This window comes from Convolutriloba macropyga, chromosome 11 (genome assembly GCF_964194025.1).
Source record: "Convolutriloba macropyga chromosome 11, txConMacr16.3, whole genome shotgun sequence".
Taxonomy (NCBI): domain Eukaryota; kingdom Metazoa; phylum Xenacoelomorpha; order Acoela; family Convolutidae; genus Convolutriloba; species Convolutriloba macropyga.
Genome location: NC_134478.1, coordinates 14267352 through 14291682, shown reverse-complemented (window position 1 = coordinate 14291682; position 24331 = coordinate 14267352). Strand labels below are relative to the sequence as shown.

General features: G+C 36.6%; 3 protein-coding genes across 6 annotated transcripts in view; 2 read left to right on the top strand and 1 right to left on the bottom strand.

The window, feature by feature from the left end:
• LOC142349623 (uncharacterized) overlaps window positions 1-24331 on the bottom strand; it is a 39489-nt gene that overhangs the window by 4522 nt on the left and 10636 nt on the right. The window lies entirely within an intron of this gene.
• Window positions 17035-24331, top strand: part of LOC142349620 (uncharacterized) — a 31566-nt gene continuing 24269 nt past the window's right edge. The window contains exon 1 of one of the 3 annotated variants that reach the window (XM_075401311.1): window positions 17035-17212. The gene's annotated coding sequence lies outside the window, so the exon portion shown is untranslated. Of the gene's footprint in view, window positions 17213-17255; window positions 17299-24331 lie in introns of those variants that run through there. The other 2 variants (XM_075401307.1, XM_075401306.1) reach the window with 2 other exon arrangements.
• Window positions 22919-24331, top strand: part of LOC142349618 (protein FRG1-like) — a 281897-nt gene continuing 280484 nt past the window's right edge. For both annotated transcript variants that reach the window (XR_012760838.1, XM_075401304.1), the window contains exon 1: window positions 22919-22929. The gene's annotated coding sequence lies outside the window, so the exon portion shown is untranslated. The remainder of the gene's footprint in view (window positions 22930-24331) is intronic.

Here is a 24331-nt window from a genome sequence, read left to right as displayed (position 1 = left end):
AGTTTTACGAACCGGAATTAGTATAAGTTAATGTGTTAAACACTGAAGAGGAGCAATGATTTCTAACAGCAATGAGTTTACAATTGACTTGTTATCAAATGCATCAATGGACGTTTTCAATGAAAATACTATGGCAGCATTTCGGAACCAATTATCACAACCAATACACTTACAGGGAGAATGGCAAGTAGCATTGACTTCTCTATCTTTTCCATCAAACATCAATAACGTCAACTCTGGAGAAATAGTTGTTTACAAGAATTCAATGACCGATCCAAATGAGTCGAGTAATCGATCAGGACAACTCAGAAAAATTCGGACTGGTATTTACAACAGCTGGGAAGATCTAGTCTCGGAGATTGTTCGCATTGCATGACTAAAACAGTTCGATCGTAAGTTCGACAAGATAACGCAAAAGCTTGTGTTAACATTTGGGGAAAATGAAGGATTGTCATTTCAAGACAATGAAATTACCAGCATTCTTGGTTTCAAGGGGACCCCGGACCCTGCACACAATGGTTTTGTTCACATCGGTTACAAGACACACTTGGAAAATGGGGCTCCGAACTCTCCTAACAGACATTTTGGTATTTTCCCCGTTGATATAACATGTGGCTCACAGCTTATTTTTGTCTACATCGACATTATTGAATATCAGCATGTGGGTGACTCGCGGGTACCCATTCTCAAAATCATTGAATCGCAGAGACGTTTGAGAAACGGCAGCCTCAACACAGTAGCACCTGTTCACCATAAAACTTTCACAAACTTGGATTACAAGCGTTTACTTTCAAACAATATCCAGAGCATCAAAGTTGAGCTGAGAAGTGAGACTGGGAAACTAATACCTTTCACTGGAATCGGTAAAGTTGTCGTCAGTCTTAAATTTCAGAGAACGAGCTAACTGATGGAAGCCTACTATAATGATCAAGCATCCAATTCGATACCTCACTTCTCAGGACATTACAGACAAAGAGGAAGCGGTTTTGGAGCATTGGCTGCTGGCATTGGACGCGTGGCCTTACCTTTGGCAGGACGATTTATTTGGCCTGCAGCAAAGCGAATTGGCAGAGAGCTCCTTGTGCAAGGAGCGCCCGAGATAGCTGAATTTGCAACAAAGAAGAAGACAGCAAAGCAGGCATTAAAAAGTACAGTAGCAAAAACAGTAAAAAAAACAATTAGGAGGATCACTTCACATCGGTCGGCGCGTCATTAGACGAAAGAAGTCCCGTGGAAGCAAAGCTTACAAAAACAAACCTTCTCCAATAAAACGCGCCATTTCATCAAAAAACAAGCTGCAAAGAAGTCGATTAGACTTCTTCTCAAAAGTCAAAAATGCGCGCTAACATTGTTATCCCATCTGAGGCAACGCATAGTTCATTGGACTTGTTTGAGAAACCCCCTCTGCTCGTTACTTTTGACCAAGCTTTCGAGCAGAAAACTGGCCCCCTTTATTCTCCTACCGGATCTTCACTGGAATTTGAAATTGTTGGAGACCGAAACAATTTCATCGACTTACAGAAAATTTATCTTGAGGTAAAGTGCTGTATTGTGCAAAGCAATGGAAACAGTTTACGTTATACTACTGGAGATGCCAATGCAAGCGACACACCTTTCTTCGTAAATAATATCTTACACTCTTTATTCGCTGATTGTACAGTGTCAGCTAACGGTAACAAAATTTCATCAGCTAATGGACACTACGCGCACAAATGTTTCATTGAAACTGAATTTTCTCATGGCTCAGACGCAAAAAGTACATGGTTGAAATGTCAAGGATACGAATACGAATCTGATCCCAACACAATTCCAAACGCTTCTATTGCCCAACGGGAACTACTTGTTCGAAGATCCATCCAACTTACACTATACGGTAAAGTTGCTGTAGACTTTTTCTCATGTGAGAAGCACCTAATAAGTGGTGTCACAATGCGAATCTCTTTCCGAAGATCACAAGATGACTTTGTTATAATGAGTGAAGACGGTGCAAAGCATTATAAAGTAAAATCGATGAAGCTAATTTGTTCGTTCGCAAAATGACAGTATCGGATAATGTGGTGGGAGCAATTGAAAAAACCCTTCTGAAAATCCCAGCCATGTATCGATACAACGAAGTTATTTCGAAAGCCTTCCTCGCAACAGCTGGACAACAAAGCTGGAAACAAGAAGATATTTTCACAAAGGAACCCATTCGAAGACTTATTATTGCAATGTCTGCAAGTGCCGCTTTCATTGGAACCAACACTGAAAATCCATTTTCATATCGAAAGTTTGGTCTAAATGAGATAACTGTTTACCGCAATGGATTTGCAACTGCTGGTACGCCAATTTCGACCGGAGACGACAAAAGGCTATACTTCAATTCAATGGGAGCCTTGGCTTTCATTGAAAATTGTCACGGTATATCATTGGCTGATTTCCCGCGCCATTATATAATGGTGTTTGATCTTACCAGTACACAAGAAGCCACGCATGATTTCATTCATCCCGAATTAACAAACTCATCATTATCAGTCGAACTTAAGTTCGGTGCAGCATTAGCAAAGAACATTGAAATATTATTCTTGGGAGAAAAATGTTCAACAGTATACATCGATTCTGCAAGAAACGTTTCCAAAAACTCTCTGCCTATGAGCTAATGGATGAAGATCAGATATTCAAGTTGATACAGCAATGCAAACACTTGAAACATAAATTCAACGGTGTCTATGCCGCAGACAACTTCCCCCTGATGTTGTCGCCAAATTCTTTTACTATTGTCAACGCTTCACCTGCTGCATCAATTGGTACACATTGGCTTGTGTTAGCCAAAAGATATGCGTCTCCAATTATCTACTTTGCAGACCCTTTGGCTTTACCAATTTATTCGTATAAGCATATTTGCGATCACCTAAAGGGTATCAGTGCGGATATTATATATGTGGATCTTATGGAAGATAGACGAGAAACCGGAAAACCCTTGCAATGCGCGAACTCGCAAATGTGTGGACTTTTTTGCATATATATTGCTCACTATCTTATGACTGATTACTTTCCCTATATTCCTGATGTAAATGAGATGCAGCTGCTGTCATTTGTTAAACATATGAATTAAAATTTCTCCAAAAAGCTTCTGAAATTTCATTAGATGTATGATTCTGAGAATCCAAAAAAACTACAAAGCCAAAAAGTTGAAATAGCGGTTCAATGTTAATTTCTAATAAACATTCCTTAATCTCTGAGAAAGGCAAATAAACTATGTCTAAAATCTCTAAATTTTACAGACAGAACGCCCCCAGATATGTTGATTTTATAGTCTTCAGATAAACATAAGCCTAAGCAGCTCTAGATAGTTGAAATTTTTCAGAGGACAGCCGCCAAGCGAGATCTTACACAATGTCAATAAGTCCCCCCGAGGACATAAAATTTTGTTGACGCGTATTGTGATTAAAGCTTGCTTAAAACAAATAAAAAAAGTTTGCTTTTAGCTGATTGGCTAAAGATACCCGGATTACTTTGATTACAGGAAGCAGTCTTTCACTCATTGCTTTTTGCCTTTCTTTCTACTGATCAGTTAACTAAAATCTTTCTGCTATTACTTTTAAACTCCAATTTTACTGCTTTCAATCCTGTTATCTTCACAGCTGAGGGTTTTTAGCGCTATAAGCTGAACTTTTGTTCTACAAAAATGAACCCGACAGTTTGCGACATTTGTCAAAAAAAGCTTTCTGATAAAAGAAGCCTCCGACGACACAGAAAAACAATTCATAAAATTTACGCTCCCCGCAACTTGTTCGAATGTCATGACTGTGGCTATGAGACCCATAGCTTATATGAAATGAGAGGCCATGTGACGGTTCAACACGAACAGACCAATCCTCGATACTGTCTTTACTGTAACAAAATTTTCAGCAGAGACCTTGACTTCATGGAACATATGAATAACGTCCATGGTTTCCAACATGGAATGTTGACGCAGACACGATCTGTGAAAACGGACTACTACCAGTTGAAAAAGCTTTCGGAAACAGCATGAGGGAGTACGAAGTGAAAGTGGGTGTCCGCGAGATTGACTTGTTACACGCCATGCAGGTTAAAAGTGAAGAGATCAAGAACATTGTCAAAATAAGTGTGCAGCAGAGTCCTCAGAAAATCCAATTTGGAGCTGTGATACAGCTCAGAAAACCAGTTGAAGACTCAGAAGACTTGTCTGAGGAATCACACAAGATAACAATTCATGTACAGTCAAAAATGGAACGAGTTGACTTCGGAGGCATTGCAGACGAAAGTTTTCACCAAATGGTTGAACTGATGCTCTTGTCACTTAACAGCTTTGCATCTCATGGTAGCGGTTGGACTTTGGATCAGATAAAAAAAATTGAAATTCGCACAGTGAAATCGAAGCCAATCGAGGGCTCATCGTACTTAGCGTTACCACATAAGCTCTCGCAAACGTCAGCTCTTCTTAACATCAGAAACAGGGAAGATGAAAACCGCTTTTTATATTGCTTCACAGCGGCATATCATTTGAAGTATGGGCCACGACTTGTGCCAAAAGAAACCTCAAGTCGACAAATTACTAGCCCTCATACATATGGGCCCGAAAACAAAATTGCCAAGCAGCCAATTGGACAGTATAACATGCCCATGGGATTTCACCAGATGAGTCGATTTGAGGAGCTGAACAATGTGCGTGTAAACGTGTTTCGGTAAGTTATGCTTTTTTTTTATATTTGACATAATAGCACCGTATAAATGTTTTCATTGGTTATATATATATATATATATCCCCTCCTCTCACACTCCTCTTTTGATTGGAAACTAAAACACGCGTTCAACTTTAGGTACTCAGACGAAAAACTGATCCCCTTCCGTGTCTCAAAAAAAACTCGATTGTGAATTCAATCTCGATTTACTTCTTCTAAGCGATGGAACCATGCATCACTACGTCCTGATCAGAAACTTGAAGAGCTTAGTTCACAAAGTGAGGAAAAGAGTTCAACGCATTGATAATCATCTGTGCAGGAACTGTTTTCATGTCTGTAGTTCAAAAGCAAGATACGAAAAACACATATCTTGTTGTCAAGAGAAGAAGCCAGCTATTGTGCGAATTCCAGCTGAGCACAAAAACTCCTTCACCTTTAGAAAACCACAAGCTCGCTGGTTTGCTCCAGTGGTTGGCTTTTTTGATCTCGAGTCAATCATTGAGCCGATCATGACTTGTAGAAACGACCCACAGTTCTCCGATACAAGAGCTATTGAAATGCACAAACCATGCAGCTATGCCTTGCTGTTTATTGCACAAGGTCAAGAAGAACCATTCCATTTTGAAGGTGAACGAGGTCCTGGAGTAATGCAGAAGTTCGTGAAATCACTCGAGAAGATGGCAAAGACGATATATGTCGTAAAGCAACAAAACAGATACTTTGATGGCATACCGACAATCGCAAGAACTAACGCTGAGAACTGTTGGATTTGTGAGTCTCCATTAGATCAATCAATCGAAAACCCAACAGTGCTAGATCATTGTCACTTCACGGGCGAGTTCCTTGGCTGGGCTCATAATGAATGTAACATCAACCGCAAACTTTTGAACTTCACGCCAGTATTTGCGCATAATCTTTCAAACTATGATCTCCACCACGTAATACTAGCACTTCAAGCAAGCAACATGCGAAACCGGATTACAATAGTCCCAACCACAGATGAAAAATATATAGCACTAGAAATTGGAGTTTTCATAAAAAAGCGGTTAGACAAAAACAAAAGGGAACGACCAGTATACGAAAACATAAGACTGCTGGACTCTTTTCGGTTCATGCCTTCATCTCTTGACTCATTGGCTAAAAATCTGCCAGCCGAAGCTTTCAAGTTGTTGGTGCAGCACTTCAGTGAATGGCCAGAAAGTGCTGTCGACAAGTTGAAGCAAAAAGGCTTCTTTCCTTACAGCTACATTGACAACTTCGACAAACTGGATGAGTCCGAGCTGCCTCCGCGTTCTCTTTGGACCAACAGTTTACATCAGTTTGAAATTAACGTAACACAGGAAGAATACGAGCACGCAGTAGAAGTATTTAAACTTTTTGAATGTAGTACTGTCGGTGAATACTACGACATTTATCTGCAAACAGATGTTTTTCTGTTAGCAGCCATTGTACTCTGCTTTCGAAAGGTTTGTTACGAAACATATGGTTTGGACTGCTGCCAATACTATACTGCATCGAATCTATCAGGTGACGCAATGCTGAAAACTTGCAAAGCCCCCATAGAGTTGCTAACCCAGCGCGAGCACCTAGACATGGTAGAAAATCTGATCCGCGGAGGGATTAGTTCCGTTTACAGTAAAAGATTGGCAGTAGCCAACAATAAATATCTCGAAAATTTTGATGCAGAGAATCCGTCAACCTTCATTATAATGATCGACGCAAACAATCTTTATGGTGGAGTGATGGAGAAGTTTTGCTTACCACTTAACGATTTTGACTATTTCGATCAGGTATGGGATTCAGAAATTGAACCTGAACTAATCAACAAAATTCTAGAGACTGCAGATGACAGTGATGTTGGCTACATCGTAGAAGTAGACCTGGACTATCCCGACGATCTTCACAATCTACACTCTGACTTCCCATTAGCACCAACAAAGGACAAAATTGATGCATACTGGCTGAGTGAATACCAACAGGAACTCCTTGAGCAGATGCAAGTGAACGCGCCTCCTTCGAATAAAAAACTTATTCAAACTCTATTCCCAAAAACGAAATATACTCTGCATTATCAGACACTCAAGTTGTACGTTGAGCTAGGGCTAAAAGTAACTAAAGTTCATCAAGCACTTGCATTCAAACAGTCCAAATGGCTGGCGCCATACGTTCAGCTGAACACTCAAAAGCGCAAGGAAGCTCAGAACAAATTTGAAGAGAATTTCTATAAGCTCATGGTAAACAGCGCTTTTGGGAAAACATGTGAAGGCAAACGCAACCGGATTAAAATCAAGATGGTACGTGATGAACAAGAAGCCTTAAAATGGACTAGTAGACCTGAGCTGAAAACTTTTCAAATCCTTGCTGATGATTTGGCTACAGTAAGTCTCAACCAGACCGAAATTTTATGGGACAAACCTACAATTGTTGGAGCGTGTATCCTAGACCTCTCAAAAAAATTTATGTACGAGTTCCACTACAAAACCATAAAACAGAACTTTGACTGCAAACTGCTTTACTCTGACACTGACAGCTTTGTTTATGAGGTGCAAACAGAGGACTTTTTTGCAGATATAGAATCAAAACAATTGACACAGCTCTTTGACTTCTCCAACTTCCCAAGGAACCATCCACAATACGATGGAAGCAATGCAAAAGTAACGCTCAAGTTCAAGGATGAAATGGCTGGCCGCACAATTTCTGAATTTGTAGGTCTCAAGCCCAAGCTCTACTCGATCAAACTTTCCGAAGGTAAATATTTCTTTATATACTCAACAGTTTTTCTTTTGGATATATTCCAAAGAGAAGACGTGAGAAGACGTAATCGATGGTTCAAACTTTTTCTAAAGTCAGTTTCTGTTGTCTAGTAGCTACAGGTGAAATCAGGTGTTCAATCTATGTTAAAAACTTTTACAGGTGATACGAAACAGTCAGCTAAAGGGGTCACCAGAGACGCGCGGCAGAGAATGACTCATGAATTGTACAAGCAGGTTCTCTTGGGTGGAGAAACAGTACGCCTGCTAAATACAAGAATTGCATCAAGCAAACACCAGTTGATGACAGTTGTCACCAATAAAAAATCGTTGTCTGGATACGACGACAAGCGTTACATTTGCCCGGACAAATTAACAACGCTGCCATTCGGACATAAGCAATTGCAAGATGAAATGTTTGCCCGACAGATTACTTGCAATCCAGAGTGGGGTTCAAGCGATGAGAGTGACAACGAAGTCCTGGCAGAGTCTTCCATGGAACAGAGCCCACCGCCTACTCAGTACACTCCACAAACAGAGCTGCAGGAGTTCTGGTCTCCGCCTGACCCAGGACTCAACCAACGATCATACAGCGATGATGAACTTGAAGAGGACCTGATTGACTTTGAACTGTTGAGCGAGCAAGACGATTTCGACCACGACAGATGCTTATTTATCGACGATGAAGCTGAGGAATCAGATCGAAGTGAAAGTTTTCTCGACATTTGCTCTACTTCAGAAGTGTTTTCCCTCGAAAACCCTCCTGATGCACCAAGAAAAAAACAAAAGTGCAGGTCAGACTCAAATCTAGATGAGAACAGCGTCCTTAATAATACACCAAAAATAACTCTCACAAGCCAAAAACAGTTTGAAATTGTTTCCGACAACGACAGTGATATTCCTCAGAAAATCAGGAAGACGTCAGTAATCGCACTAGACTTTGATAATGCTGGCCCACTATAAACTCATGACTCTATCTATCGTTTATGACAATCTAATATGTGGTAATGTGGTTGTCTCCCTTCGGGTTGAGCCTATGTACCGTAAAAAAAAAAATTTCACTTCACCTCCAAGTGAAGACAAAAATTTTTCTACAACAAAACACACTGTCCAAATCATTACACAGTAGGATATGAATGAATAAGTTTTTTTACCCCCTATACCCCTTTTGAGAAATGCTAAGTATCGATTAGGTAGGCTTCAGGGGGGAGCAGGTTATGAATGAATAAGTTTTTTTACCCCCTATACCCCTTTTGAGAAATGCTAAGTATCGATTAGGTAGGCTGCAGGGGGGACCAGGCATGAATGAATAAGTTTTTTTACCCCCTATACCCTTTTTGAGAAACGCTAAGTATCGATTAGTTAGGCTGCCGGGTGACCAGGTATGAATGAATATGTTTTTTTACACCCTATACCCTTTTTGAGAAACGCTAAGTATCGATTAGTTAGGCTGCAGGGGGGAGCAGGTTATGAATGAATAAGTTTTTTTTACCCCCTATACCCCTTTTGAGAAATGCTAAATATCGATTAGGTAGGCTGCAGGAGGGACCAGGTATGAATGAATAAGTTTTTTTTACCTCCTATACCCCTTTTGAGAAATGCTAAGTATCGATTAGGTAGGCTTCAGGGGGGACCAGGTATGAATGAATAAGTTTTTTTACCCCCTATACCCCTTTTGAGAAATGCTAAGTATCGATTAGGTAGGCTGCAGGAGGGACCAGGTATGAATGAATAAGTTTTTTTACCCCCTATACCCCTTTTGAGAAATGCTAAGTATCGATTAGTTAGGCTGCAGGGTGACCAGGTATGAATGAATAAGTTTTTTTACACCCTATACCCTTTTTGAGAAACGCTAAGTATCGATTAGTTAGGCTGCAGGGTGACCAGGTATGAATGAATAAGTTTTTTTTCACCCTATACCCTTTTTGAGAAACGTTAAGTATCAATTAGTTAGGCTGCAGGGTGAACAGGTATGAATGAATAAGTTTTTTTACCCCCTATACCCCTTTTGAGAAACGCTAAGTATCGATTAGTTAGGCTGCAGGGTGACCAGGTATGAATGAATAAGTTTTTTTACCCCCTATACCCCTTTTGAGAAATGCTAAGTATCGATTAGGTAGGCTGCAGGAGGGACCAGGTATGAATGAATAAGTTTTTTTTACCTCCTATACCCCTTTTGAGAAATGCTAAGTATCGATTAGGTAGGCTTCAGGGGGACCAGGTATGAATGAATAAGTTTTTTTACCCCCTACACCCCTTTTGAGAAATGCTAAGTATCGATTAGGTAGGCTGCAGGAGGGACCAGGTATGAATGAATAAGTTTTTTTACCCCCTATACCCCTTTTGAGAAATGCTAAGTATCGATTAGATAGGCTGCAGGAGGGACCAGGTATGAATGAATAAGTTTTTTTACCCCCTATACCCCTTTTGAGAAATGCTAAGTATCGATTAGATAGGCTGCAGGAGGGACCAGGTATGAATGAATAAGTTTTTTTACACCCTATACCCTTTTTGAGAAACGCTAAGTATCGATTAGTTAGGCTGCAGGGTGACCAGGTATGAATGAATATGTTTTTTTACACCCTATACCCTTTTTGAGAAACGCTAAGTATCGATTAGTTAGGCTGCAGGGTGACCAGGTATGAATGAATAAGTTTTTTTTACCCTATACTCCTTTTTGAGAAACGCTAAGTATCGATTAGTTAGGCTGCAGGGGGACCAGGTATGAATGAATAAGTTTTTTTTCACCCTATACCCTTTTTGAGAAACGCTAAGTATCGATTAGTTAGGCTGCAGGGTGACCAGGTATGAATGAATAAGTTTTTTTACACCCTATACCCTTTTTGAGAAACGCTAAGTATCGATTAGTTAGGCTGCAGGGTGACCAGGTATGAATGAATAAGTTTTTTTACATCCTATACCCTTTTTGAGAAACGCTAAGTATCGATTAGTTAGGCTGCAGGGTGACCAGGTATGAATGAATAAGTTTTTTTTCACCCTATACCCTTTTTGAGAAACGTTAAGTATCGATTAGTTAGGCTGCAGGGTGACCAGGTATGAATGAATAAGTCTTTTTCACCCTATACCCTTTTTGAGAAACTCTAAGTATCGATTAGTTAGGCTGCAGGGTGACCAGGTATGAATGAATAAGTTTTTTTTCACCCTATACCCTTTTTGAGACACGCTAAGTATCGATTAGTTAGGCTGTAGGGGGACCAGGTATGAATGAATAACTTTTTTTACACCCTATACCCTTTCTGTGAAACGCTAAGTATCGATTAGTTAGGCTGTGAATAAGTTTTGCGCTGTAAAAGGTTTGCGCGAAAAAAGTGCGCGTTGAGAATCAGAAGAAAAGCGTTTTTCTCAGTTATGGAATAGAGACGCGAAAAGCACACGTTCATAGTTACCTCCGTAGAGCATCTGTGTTGATTGTAGTAATCTGTCAGAATCTACCCTACAACTGATCTAAGTGTCTAAGTGAGCTCAGTGAGTGTTTGTGAATGGTGGTGTGTGTTTAAAGTTTGTGAACTGGTGTCGTCTAATTTTCGCAATAGGGTTTCTCTAAACCAGCAAGGTCCGCTTCTTGATCATTGGGTTTGCCAAAGTCAAGAAGGCAAAGAGTTTACTGGCGTCAAGCGAGTACAGTTGCTGCTACTCTTTAGACTGTTTATCTCAACACTTGGTTCTCCAGACAAGACTTTATAATAAATTCCCCAGTATATAGAAATCATGAACAATTAATTGTACAAATAATAGCAGCATCTAGTGAAGTGGAAAGAAAAATTAGTTAAGATTAGAAAAAGATTTAGAAAAGGTTGCCGTAAAAGTTTTACAGAACTAACCATGGCATCGCTTTCTTCTCCCCTTGCTCTCAGCTTTTGCTCCCTTACCCATCCTGCTCCCTACTTGCTCTCAGCCTTGCTCTCCGTTCTGCTCTACCCTCGCTCCCCGCTTTGATCCACGCCTTGATCCCTCGTCGCTCTCCGTCATGCTCTCCCCGGTTTGCTCTCCGCTTCGCTCATCCTTCTGCTTCCCACGTTGCACTAGGATGTAGCTTAGGATCCAATACACAAGTTATTTTTCACCAATACTCTTTATTTGTACAAGTTAAAACTCGCTTAGTAACCAGCAGGTAGCTTAGGATCCAATACACAAGTTATTTTTCACCAATACTCTTTATATGTACAAGTTAAAACTCGCTTAGGTAACCAGCAGGTAGCTTAGGATCCAATACACGAGTTATTTTTCACCAATAGTCTTTATATGTACAAGTTAAAACTCGCTTAGGTAACCAGCAGGTAGCTTAGGATCCAATACACAAGTTATTTTTCACCAATACTCTTTATATGTACAAGTTAAAACTCGCTTAGTAACCAGTAGGTAGCTTAGGATCCAATACACAAGTTATTTTTCACCAATACTCTTTATATGTACAAGTTAAAACTCGCTTAGTAACCAGAAGGTAGCTTAGGATCCAATACACAAGTTATTTTTCATCAATACTCTTTATATGTACAAGTTAAAACTCGCTTAGTAACCAGTAGGTAGCTTAGGATCCAATACACAAGTTATTTTTCACCAATACTCTTTATATGTACAAGTTAAAACTCGCTTAGGTAACCAGCAGGTAGCTTAGGATCCAATACACAAGTTATTTTTCACCAATACTCTTTATATGTACAAGTTAAAACTCGCTTAGTAACCAGCAGGTAGCTTAGGATCCAATACACAAGTTATTTTTCACCAATACTCTTTATATGTACAAGTTAAAACTCGCTTAGGTAACCAGCAGGTAGCTTAGGATCCAATACACAAGTTATTTTTCACCAATACTCTTTATATGTACAAGTTAAAACTCGCTTAGTAACCAGCAGGTAGCTTAGGATCCAATACACAAGTTATTTTTCACCAATACTCTTTATATGTACAAGTGAAAACTCGCTTAGGTAACCAGCAGGTAGCTTAGGATCCAATACACAAGTTATTTTTCACCAATACTCTTTATATGTACAAGTTAAAACTCGCTTAGGTAACCAGCAGGTAGCTTAGGATCCAATACACAAGTTATTTTTCACCAATACTCTTTATATGTTCAAGTTAAAACTTGCTTAGGTAACCAGCAGGTAGCTTAGGATCCAATACACAAGTTATTTTTCACCAATACTCTTTATATGTTCAAGTTAAAACTCGCTTAGGTAACCAGCAGGTAGCTTAGGTGTACGTACATAATACTTTTTCAACAATAATCCTTGAGAGAGTTGAAAATTTGAGAAGAAACAGCCTGATATACATAAAAGCTTAAAAACTTTTTCAGAAGCAAATTAAACTTCAGCTTTTCAGGACAATATCAATTTAAACAAGAAAAGTAGCCCCATTGCTAAACAAGTTTTTGTTTTTTCAACAATGAATTCCTCTCTTGTGCCCTTCTGGCGGCTTTTCTTTGGGATACAATTGGATGGGAGAGAGGAGCGTGCCTGAACAACTGGCGGTCTCGTATTAGGCTCCTTTGAGAACCGCCTCGTAGATCCAACTCTGCTTTCAGTCGGGCAACGCTGTCCCAACCTTTGTTACGATCGTGTTTGAGTTCTTCGATGGTTTTAAGAAGCATCTCTCGCTCCGAAACGGTTCTCTGCCGCATCTCAACTATCCATCTGTAATCATGCATTATTTGTCTAAGCTTCCCCTCCGTGACCCTGTGCTCGTATATTTCTCTATCTCTTTCTCCTACAGCTCTGTTTCGCATTCTAGTAACTTCTGCCAGCTCGTTTTTTAGATTTTCCAGAAGAGACATACTTTCATCAAAATGTTTTAGTGCCCTGTCGCGGTGATTACGCGCGATATCACGTTCCCTTTGAGCTTGTCTCAATTGAGCCATCAGTGTCTGTATCATTTTTTGGCTAGAGCAAAAAAATATCCTTGTTATGTTACGTTGCCGCCCCCCCTTTTTTTGAACAAATAAGGGCTACTGTATGTTCATCTATCCTTATGACAATCAATTCTATTTAACTACAGAAGAACTAGCGTCTACTCAAAAGCTTTCTGAAATTTTCTCAATTACAGGTAGATGTTCAATTTTTTAAAAAGTATGAATGGCTCAATCAAGAAAACAAAATCTGTTAAAGATGTGTAGTTTAATAATATCTTAACTTACCAGTTAGATTCACAGCCGGAGTATAACCAGTCAACTTTAACTCTCAACTTCGAAAAGTAATGAAACTTTAATATATTAAGAAAGATTGATAGGTCAAACAGTAAGCAGCGATCAAGCACAAATGAAATCTGTAACCAGTTTTCTTGGACCACAGAGGAACATTAGTCATATCCAGCGTAAGCTATGATGGCTAGACTTCTGTTTTTATAGTTAAAAAGCCAGTGAACTAACTGTTTTTGATCGTTGTATTAAAGCCGGTAACACCCACCTTTGATCTCACTGGAAAGTAAACTTTATCAGACGCGAGAGTTGTTGATACACTGAAATCAAAAAATTTATTTACTCTGAAAAACAGGTCATATTTAAAAATCATCAGAATTGTATAGATTCGAAAAACAATGAATTTCAGAAAAGCCGGTCAGATTATATAATGAGTAAATAAGCGTTCATTTATCTCCGTTCGAGTTGCTAGCACGGCTTCTTAGCGGGCCCTGAATAACTGTCACGCTATATAAACAACCCAATACAAAGCGTCTGTAGCAATAGCTAGACATAAAAGAGAAAATATTTGCACAAGCGAAGAACAAAATTGGAATGATTTTTCATTGGGTCGATTGGGCATAAAATCGAAAAAAAATTTTTCCCCAAAAAATTTATTTATTTTCACCCCCCATAACCCCAGGGATGATTTCCAAAAATTTTCGGAAAATTGAATTTTCGGCCGAAAAATCGAAAATGTCCCCCCCCCCCCGTATTGTTATCATACCACACATATATACTACTCACCACAAAGAAGAAAAACGCACTCCCATATATACAACCAATTAACCGCGCGCACACACAAACACAAATACAATGTCAACACCCAAAAATATATCTTTAAATTTTTCTTTCTGGCAACAAATCATTATTCAAAAATCGCCAGCGTTTATATATGGCTTGACAGCTTTTTTTCCGGAAAACTAGGTTTGGATTTATTTTAATTGTATCAGGAAAAATAAAATTGACACTGAAATCCAAAGCAACCTCTTCACAGAATTTAGAAGTTTTTTCTCGATTGTTTGTTCGATGAGCATAAGCGGGACATCTAATCAGCGAGATTTAAAAATACCCAGGCTTTTTATTCCACGTATCTAAATTCGAATTCTGTAGCAAGTTTTAAGTAATTTCTCTAAATTTTGCGATTTCCACCAGTTTTCGCTCTCTGCCTCTGTTTGTGTCGAACATTTGACGGGAAAAATTTCTCATACTGACTCTTCCTCTCTCTTTCTCTCTCTTACACAGATACCGCACACTTTGAAAAAACGAACACCCATACATACATACACACAAAAACACAAATACAACACTTTCCACCCAAAAAAGTCTAAATTTTCCGTTTGGTATCTGGTATTTACACAATATTCTTCACTGTTCATTAATGTTTTGATTGTTGTTTTCTGAAAAACAAGGTATGGACCTCATGGAGCGTATGTATTGGTAAGGGTAAAATTAACATTAAAATCGGATGTGAATTTCAAAATCTTTAGTCATTTTTGATGTTTTATGAGCACAATACGCCCATATGTTATTCTAGAAATGACAAGACTTGTTTAACGCTGGATATGAAAATCACAGTTTTGGTTCTGAATTGTGTTAAAACCGAAAAATGTTCCAAAATTTTTTCACTTTAGCAGTTTCCAAAATTTTAACACTTCTGACAGTTTTTGCACTCTGCCTCGAGTTAGTTTCAACATGCAAAGGATCTGAATGTTGTTTGTAAATATTCCTTTTTAGTAACTCTGAGGCAAATTGGTTACCACTAAAAGTAATTCTTGAACTGAAAATTAAATTCATCGAATTGAAACATTTGAGCAGAAGTATTAAACTTTCGAACCTGACAATCCATAAACTCTTTAACTTTCAAACTCAAATGTATTTCATTGTATTAGAAAGGGTTAGTTTTGTTCGAACAATCTTCTCTGACGTTAGAAAAAAAATAAATGAGAAAGAAGGGAAAGAGTTCCGTTTTTTTTCAGAAGTGAAGTAGGTTGATTTGATGTTCGTTTCTTGATACGTCCTCTTTGAAAATGTTTTTTGCGTTCTCAAGGGATTGAAAATACACAAATAGTTAGTTTGGAGTAAATGAGAAACAGTTTTTTGCAAAGAAATATTCTAAATAATAGGAAAAAAATACATGTAGCTGATTTAAAATTTTCAGTTTCAGAGTTGATCTTTTTTATTCTGAGAGCTCTAAATTGCCAGGAGTCTGCAACATCCCAAAAATTTTTTTGATACAGAGAACAAAAATTTTTCGTGCAATATGTTTTAAGCAGCAGAAAGTTTCGACAGACGGATAGAAACGAACGAAATTAATTATCATCTTTGAAATTTTTGGACGTATAGTTTAATTTGTTAATTTTTGGGCTTGAAGGAGTAAAGCAACATTAAAAGTCTCCATTTAACCTAACTATATTTACGACAATTTTTTATGTTTGTTTCTACCTTAAATTTGTTTAAAATAATTTCATTGCGATGTGTCACCCCCTCAAGCTCCGCCGTCCCCCCGTCTCGCCCCGAGTGATGATTTTTTTTTCCTTCGAAAATTCAAGAGCTCCTTTTTTCAAGTTTCCGATTTCTTTTTCAAAGATGAAAACCGGAAAACTAGATCCTGAGGGCTACAAAATGTCGTCTTTTCTATGTACAATGCCTAAACAAAAAATGAAATTTTGACTGAAGAAAAAAGCCAGTCTCGCATGTATTCACCATATTTTAAAAGAAATGTTAGAGTGCTTATTGAAATTGATTCTATATGATTCTACAAATTAACAGTACATAGCAAAATTGCGGTCAATAGAGCAAATATGCTTAAGGTTGTTACTTCTATGTGCTACGTTTCAAAATAGGATTATTAGCGTTTGGGAATTGAAAATTGACATTGGGCAAATCAAGTTTTAATTTGGTGCTAGTTTGAAAATATCCGTCAAAAGTATATACGATTTTTTTGGCTTGTTATACCGCTTGCAGTTGATTGATTTTTTTCAGGAATAACTATCTCCAATCGGTTTATAGAAAAATGAAGGCAATTTGTCAGTACAATTGATTCTTGGCAAAATTGAGTGAAAAACAGGGTATTTTAGAACACATTTTTCCTCTCGCGTATGCTCAACATTTTTCGTGTTCATTTAGCAATGCTACAAACTGTTGTTTTAGTTCTCTGCTTCAGTCAAAATTCTGTCTCGTATTATATTAAGTTTCCTCCCTCAAATATTGTTGCAAACATTTTGAGCATTCTCGAAATTCGCTTTTCTTCGGAAAGATTACATTTTATAAAACAGATTAACATCGCAAAGCTGACCTATTTTTCATGTAAGAGCAAAACTCTCAAACTCCGATAAAACTCGATAAAAAAGAAAAAAAGTTGAAGTTAGTCAACCGGTCAATCCAGATAACATTCTTTTCCGCCTCGTGGTTGTAAAGCAACGGGAATCACACGTGTTACACAAAACATCAACAAAAAATTACAAAATATCCCCCAAAAACAACCGGTTTTGTTCAGTTGCAACCTCCTGAAAAATATTTACTTCCTTCAATTTTATTTATGGCAAAACAGCCGAGATTCGGATTAATTCTACTAAGTAAATACGGTTCGTTATGCAATCAATTTACTCACACAATTTGGAAATTTGATTTTTATTTGAATGTCTTCAATTATAATTAGTCTGACTCAGGAGTGCGTGATTCAAGTGGGTCTGACACCCCACCCCACCCCACCCCCACCCCCCCCCCCCCTGTTGGGTCTGACCAGAGATCAATTTGGCCTTGATAGTCTGATACCCCGGGAGCGCGACTCAAATCAATACGATTACAGTTGGCTTGAGTCGCAGAACTAAACCTATGAGATCAATGTATTTTTTAAGTAGCCATATAAGTCTTTATGATAATTCCATGCTACAACAAAATTGACTGCAATAATGGCCTTTTCTATTTTATCTTATTGAAATCGTCTGCAATGTTTTTGTTGAGCTCGCCGTTTTTTGTACTGAATTCACGTGTATATCAGTACTGCTTCAATATAAACCAATTTCAAAATCATTCCTAAACTATAGACTGATTCTGCCCTCAAAATAGCAATAGTCGATTGAAAAAGCGAAGCAAAAAATGTTTCAAACAAGATTTGTAATTTCAACTCCCCAGTACTGATTTGAACGTTTCACAATTAAGTTTTTTTTAACAATTTAGTACTTGAGAGGTAAAATAACCTAATTTTGCAATTAACACGACAGGAAATAAAATGACTTTTGCAGCAGTCGCCTAACTATTCCACTTCTTTTTCGCCTAAATATATATCTTTTCCTGAAAAACTAAATTATTTCTATAACAAGCTGGTTAAAGTTCACATGTCAAAATTAATATTTTTTTGCTGCATTATAATTTTATGTATAAAGTTTCAAAATCATTCGAAGCTCCGTTTTCTGCTAAGCCCAAAAAGTAAATTCTGAAGACGAATGGTTCAATTATAAATTGCTGAAACAGGTAATGCTTAAACATCCGATTAAGTTTTCTTTGCAATTTTATTTTTACGTATTTTGAGAGAAATATCAAAATTTTTTCCACTCCAGGAAGTTTTTTTGCCGAAGGGACCGATTTCCTGTTTTCAATACAATAATTTCATCTGGATATTTCTACTCGCAAGTTTTTGTTTCCAATTTAGATCGAGCAATAAGGTTTTTCAGAGAAATTTTCATCAAAATTTATTTAGGAGTAAAAATGATTTCGGTCTATGAAATCTGCTGTAGAAAAAATATCGAGATTTTTATCTTCATATTTCAATTCCATACAAATAATCAAAAAATTTATACCAAAATTGCGGATAAAATTCGATTAATAGACTGGAAATTCCATATCACATCTTTGCCTTTTTTCAATGTTGAACGTACTATACTTTATGAAATTGAGTCTTTGATAAAAAAAAATTTGAACGATAAAAAATATTCATTAGTTTTTTTGGAATTTGACACCAATTCCTCTTTCATTTCTGATGCATTGGAGTATAAACTGTTGGATGATGTCACTAAAATAAGTTGTCTTCAGATTTAACCCATATATTTGGTGAAAAACGTCGCTCAAAGGTTCGAAGACCTCGATTGTAAGAAAATAGTTGACCATTTTTTGGGAAAAAAAAACGCCCGTAAAATGCAATTTAATGTTCCGTCCCAATTTAGCGTGGGAAGGACTATATGGTCAAATGGGTCTATATATAGACTATATAGACTATATAAACAAACAATTGTAAACATAATCTACTAACAATTAACAAGCATGATCTATGAATTAAGCATCTGAATGCATCGTTTTTAATTGATATGCATTAGGATTAAACCAAAAACCTGTTTCAAAATACATATTTCTGGCAAAAACTATGGTGTAATCAGCTCAATATTTGTTCTATGACTTACAGTCACATGAATAAATTAAGGAGTTTCTTTGTTAATTGGTTTGCATATATTAATCTCTATGTTTTGTTGGGGCTATTTCGTCTGTGACTGTTTTGTCTGCTTTCTTGTGACTATTTTTTCTGGGACTGTTTTGTCTGGTAATATTTTGCTATTTCGGGCTGTTTTGTCCGGGACTATTTTGTCTGGGACTGTTTTGTCCGGACACGATCTAGCGTAACTCAATTTGTAACTCCTCCGTTTTGACTTTTTCGTAGTTTATTCTGCATAGCAGCTCTGACGATATATTGCAGTTTTTTTTAAAGGAGACATAAGTATTGTCAAGTGGCAACGGTACACTTAACTTTTCAAAATGTTTTGGCATGTTTGTTGGTTTTTAGTCTCATTTATTGTCTTTGCTTGTTCCAAAAGTTTATCTTGAAATTAGAAGCTAAACTTGTTCAGCAAGCCGCATGAAAAGAGATATCAAGAGGCTAGCGCATTTGAGAACTCTGGTTAATTAGCCAGCTTTGATAGCGACGTAAATGAGAGTTCATTTACTCTCATGCTTCCTGGGCTCTCTTTAGTTTTGATGGTATAATGTCTACATCCTCTGCTCTGCAAAATTTAGATTATTGATTTTGGATAACACCAGAAAATACCCAATAGATAATTCAGAGTTCATAAATGTAGAAAAAACATTCTGGACAAAAAGCCAAATTTGATATTATGCTATCAAAACCTCCATCAATTAATAAATATTTCTTGAAAATTCCTATTTATTGATGGATGTTTTTTGTTAGGACAATATCAAATGTGGATTGGTTTCTGTGATAAGTAATTTCTATATCATTTTCTCGCACTGATGTCAAAAATAACATAAACATAAACATAAACATTTTCACGCATTTCTGGTTTCCACTACCAAGTTTTAAGGGTAAAGTTAGAAAAGACCCGAATTTGATGGTGCTCAAACGCACGTTGACGAGCTTTCTAATTATCACTTGAAAATATTGGTTTTAAGATTGAAAAATGTATGTCAATAAGTTTCTGTGCGCATAAATCTGATCGGTTGTTTTTGTTCCGACCCCACTTGTGGGGGGAGGAACTATATACTCAGATGGGTTTTTTTTTGTTCAGACAATTTTGGCCGATCGATATATTCATCGTAGAGAAAAGTGAGTGGTATCATTAAAAAACTCATCCAGCGTAGAATTGAAAATTGAAAAGACTTTTTTGAAGTTCATATTTTTCGAGGAGTTAACGACGATGGAAGTTTTGTGTGAACACTAGATATTTGCACGATTTTGTTAACTTCTAATGTAATTATTCTTCAAAAATAAGATTTTTTTCTATAAAAAATAGGAATTCAATACTACATTTCACACCACAAAAAAATCAATTTAGTTTTCAAAAAATGGAGAAAACGCGATAAAAAAGACTAGTTCTGGTCTCATAGGGATACTTACTATCAAAAAAATTCGAAATCTATTTGAGAGCTTTTTTTAGAAAACTTTTCAGAATCTTTATATTTTTAGGTTATCTAGAGACTAGTCACTTTTCATATCGATGTTTCGTTAATAACAAGACTCATTTACAGTCAAATGAACAAGCCCAATGAACAAAACATTCGTTTTCAAGGAATCGCTCATGTTTTTTTTTAGATTCAACTCTCAGTTTTCGTAACTTTCGAAGAAATTTTGATTTTCTTTTTGAGGTTTTACTAAATTTTCGAAGTCCTATGGCATTCGTTGACTCGTTGGCCAAAAATGCATTAAATTTCGTAATGAGCATTAAGTGAACCTATCAAGCGCTTTGAGTGGACAGCTAATGGCTGTTAAGTCTTTGAATATAAATTTTTGAAATTTTTTTAAACATTAATCAATAACAAAATTATTTTTGTGAACTCTAAGTCAATCTCAGTAATGACGGGGTCCACGTCCTCCTATTGCAATCAATATCAGGTTAGCGGCTTTATCTTCTAAAAATTGGTTTTATGACTTCAATGCCACAAGAATTCAAAAAAAATCAAAATTCTTGGATTTTTTCGTACTATTGGTCCCTTTTGAAATCTTTTCACGTTATCCTTACATTGATAGCTCCCATTGGCTTACAAAAGCCGCTAAGTAGATCTTTGATAACTTTTCGGAGAGAACCTTATGGTTTAATTAACTTCGACACTTTCTTCTCGCACTTTCCTACAGATTTAATGGTTTTTGTCTGTTTTTGCTTTTGTTTTCATGACCCTAAGACCTTTTGTGATGTCTTGCTGATTACCTATGCATAGCAAAAATCCCTGTGCTCACACCGAGGCACGAATGAGACTTTTTATTAACTTCCATTGAAAGCTATTAAAATTAAGGTCGGTTAAGACTTTTAAAATTTTTTTGTTGGAAAAAAACTTTTGAACAATATTCAATATTAAATTTCGTGAATTGTTAGTCGTGAAATCTTTTCGTGAATCGTAAGTCAGTCTCAAAGATGAGTGGACATCTTTCCTTTCTATATAAGCAAAAAATTATCCATTTAGTGGTTGTTTCTTCTAAATATTGGTTTTATAACTTCGAAGCACGAATTTTCATGAATTTTAATGAATTTTTTTTTCGTAATTTTCGAAATCTATTTAAACTATCCGAATAATGATAGTTCATCCTGGCTTAGATAAGAAGTTCAATGGAGCACAGACAACATTTCAGAGAAAAGCTTATGGTTTGTATGACTTCCACACTTTCTATTCGCACTTATCTACTGAATTTTTGGATTTTGCTTGCATTTGTTGTTGTTTTTTTATAGTAAAAAACTTGTTGTAATGTTTTACTGATGATTTGACGTTTCAAAAATAACAAACATCCTTGTCGTCTTATCGGGACATAATTTTGCGCATTCATTGCCTTCCGCTGAAAGCCATTGAATTTAATGTCGTTGATGCTACGGGTTTTCTGTAAAATATCGTGGTTTTCATGTACTTGTTCATAACTGTTGCTTTTTTGCAGTCATATTGTTAAAAAATATTCTTGCTGTTAAATTTCATTTGAATTTGGAAACCTTTTTTTTAATGAAATCTCACTTTCCAATGGCTTCCTTTCTCGCTCAATTATCTTTTTTGAATTCGCAGTTTCTGCCATTTTTTTTTACTCTTTAGATGGCCGTAAAATACTGACCGGTCTCACGAGCTTGTAAATGTAGATTGATTAAATGCTTTTACCCGAAGCAGTGAGTTTATTTTTAATAGTCTTAAAATTTATGATATAATACCTTTTCAAAGATTTTTCAAATTTTCCAGTTTTTTTTCCTTTATTGACTTCTACGAGCCTCCTTGTCATCATGAAAAATCAGTTCTGGTTTTCAAATCTGTCATTTGGGCTGACGCACATGACTTCCATGTTTTTGGCTAGGACGATAAATAATGGCATTATTTATTCGTGTTGTTTTGTCTAGACTTGGGAGCGTTGATTCCATGAATTTCAGCCAAATAAAAAGCAACAATGTCTAGCATTCCTACACAGAAATCTATCTCTGTATTTACAAAGAGCTGATATTTGTTTGGAATTACCGTAATCAAATATTTGCAATATCCCCTTTTCCTATTTTTAGTTAGATGGGAGGTGCTGTTCGTGTGCGCTCTATAGCCGAACGTTCACCTAGCCGAAAATGATAAAAGTTTATCGGCGCAATTTGATTGGCTAGTTTTGCAATTTTGTCATAATTGTCGGACAATGAATTGGAAAATAAATAAACGGACATTTTGTTGACATACAGCTGCCTAAAATTGGCGTAAAAAACTTGAACTTCAATTAGCCCTAATTATTTTCGTGGTTTCAGTTCATTTTAGTTTATTTTGGCCAACCTTAACAACCCGTGGGACTGGATATGAACTATCACGACCGAACATACTAAATTTTTTTCTTAAATTTCCCGACTTATTAAATTTTTCAACCATCTGGAACTTCGGTTGTCTGGCACAGCACCTTAGGTATAGTATACTTTGGTATGTGTATGTGTGTTTGTCTGAATAAAATTCAGACAAAGTAATCTAATTCTCTGCTATCATTTTCTGCTGCAAATAAGTTGGGGGGCACACCATATAACTAGATACACAAGGTGGCGTTTCAGACAGCCGAATCGTCAGACAGCCGAAGAATTTCATTGTTTCAGAAATTAGATGTTACATGCACTAAGGCGTGGAGAAACTGTCTACTGAAATTATAATTAGGTTCAAAAAACCACTTATTTGCATAAAAATCCCTATTTTTAAGAGTAAAATATTGATTTTTTTTGTATTTTTCCTGTAGAATCTTAAAAGATTCTTACAAATTATCGCCACGATGTAAGAAGTGAACCTTCGTTTAAGAGTTTTGAAAGATCTTGTAAGATGACTCTCAATTTTCGACCTTTTTTGAACATTAAAAACTCACTAATTTGAATTCAATTGAACTCACTCAAAAAATGAGCAAATCCATTTGCGTCGATAAATGATACTGACTTTCGGCTATCAGACACTTTCGGCTGGGTGAGATAGCAGGAGTAAATTTGTATATTTGCAGCCGTGATTCAGAAGTACAGAGGACATTTTACCACTTACTCACAGACGACTGTCGCGTTGTTTGCATGCAAGGGGTAAAAGGACAGGGAATAGCAGACGCAGAAATATTTGGGTAGAATTACTGGGCTTTATTTTGACATAAACAACCCGGATAAGAATCTTCCAATACCTCATTGGGTTCACAGTATTGCGCAACATTATTCTGCATTACCTCTAATAAGCGACATACAGTTCCATAAATAGAAATATCATTCGGCCGAAAAAATGGATCTGATCTATATTCGAAAACGGTAGCCAATTTTGCGAAACTATTTCAGAACGAGTTAATCTTGCAAAATTCTTTTAGAAAAAAGGTAATATTGCAAAATTCGTTTAGAAAAAGTTTATCTTGCAAAATTCTCTCTGAAAAAGTTAATCTTGCAAAATTCTTTCAGAAAGTTAATCTAGCAAAATTCGTTTAGAAAAAGTTTATCTTGCAAAATTCTTTTAGAAAAAAGGTAATATTGCAAAATTCTTTTAGAAAAAGTTAATCTTGCAAAATTCGTTTAGAAAAAAGGTAATCTTGCAAAATACTTTTAAAAAAGTTTATCTTGCAAAATTCTTTCTGAAAAAGTTAATCTTGCAAAATTATTTCAGAAAGTTAATCTTGCAAAATTCTTTCAGAAAGTTAATCTTGCAAAATTCGTTTAGAAAAAAGGTAATCTTGCAAAATACTTTTAGAAAAAGTTAATCTTGCAAAATTCTTTCTGAAAAAGTTAATCTTGCAAAATTCTGTCAGAAAAAGTTAA